This window comes from Empidonax traillii, unplaced genomic scaffold (genome assembly GCF_003031625.1).
Source record: "Empidonax traillii isolate 1590-97213 ecotype Southwest subspecies unplaced genomic scaffold, ASM303162v1 scaffold446:size905785, whole genome shotgun sequence".
Taxonomy (NCBI): Eukaryota; Metazoa; Chordata; class Aves; order Passeriformes; family Tyrannidae; genus Empidonax; species Empidonax traillii.
This window is the reverse complement of record NW_020955639.1, coordinates 731,855-733,165: the sequence shown is the minus strand read 5'-3', so window position 1 is coordinate 733,165 and position 1,311 is coordinate 731,855.

The window sequence follows — 1,311 nt, the reverse complement described above, 5'->3', positions numbered from 1 at the left end:
CCCCCCCCAAGAAAAACAAACCCACAACACGAAACCCCATCAAAAAAACCCAAAGCAAACTTCTCAAGTAGAACAAACATATTTTGTATCACTCAGCGAAATTGCTGCTTGATGTGACCTTTGATCACTTTCTTTCTTTCTTTTGTTAAAATAAAGTGTTCACCCTAAATTATTGCAGGAAGCTGGACTTCTCATATCACATTCTGGTCCTGAAAAAATTTAATTACAGAACAAGTCATACCTAGGTCTGATAAATCTTAGGTATAAATTGAATTAAATCATAACTTGGATAGTAAAAAATCAAATAAAATAGAATATCCCTTTGCATATTATCTGAGTAACTGCACGAGAGGGACACTTTGTGCCATTTTCTACCCATATGTTTCTTCTGCATGAGAAGAGCTAGGACTGAAGGCCCATCCCACACCTTCCTTGACCTCATAGAGCTTTGGCTTCAGCTTCTTAATATTTCTGCTGCAAAAGCAGAAAGTTCCCTGAGGAGCGGGAATTGAATAGATGAAAATCTTCTTTGACCCTCAGCGTCTTAGGTTTCAGTAGATACTGTGCCTATTTGTGTATTCTCCCTATATAGAGTAGGATCTGAAGACTCAAACTAAGTCTCATTATTTAACTGCTATCATCATATAAACTGATATTAGTAGAGGTCTGTGTTGCTAATCATTGCTAGTGCTTAATCTCACTAAAGGAATAGTACCTTCCTCAGCACTATTCCTATTGGTTATCATCAGTGCACATGTATTTTTACTTTTGTACTTTTAACCCTCTTAAAAGTGGTGTGAACAGATTTTTTAAATCTCAGTTATGTGTATAAATTCGAAAAGAAATATTACCATTGAATTTCCTCTGTAAGGATGTGTTGGCCTGCCTGTTCAGAAGAGACTATCCTTCCTGCCCCTCAAAGTGACACTCTGTATGTTCATCTTTGCAGAAAATAAAAGATCTCTCTGTATAGACATGAGAGCTGAGACACGAAGTTACTGAATACCCCAAGATGGTAGATCAATTCTAGCAGCTGCATATATCTTCTCAGATTAACAATGTTCTCAGTTTAAAACTGTACAGTGTACCTAAAAATGTCCAATAAAGCAGCAAATGAAAATCACTTGAAGCAGAAAATACTCTGTAGTGTTCTCTCTATTACTTCTGAACTACACCAGGCATCAGTCTCTCTTCTCTTACTATACTCTATCTTTCATAATCCCCCTCAGATCAAGTTTTTAAAGGATATTGTGTGTTTAGAAGGAAGGTTTCTAAAATTTAATAAATGTTGCTAGGCTTTTTGTAAATCTA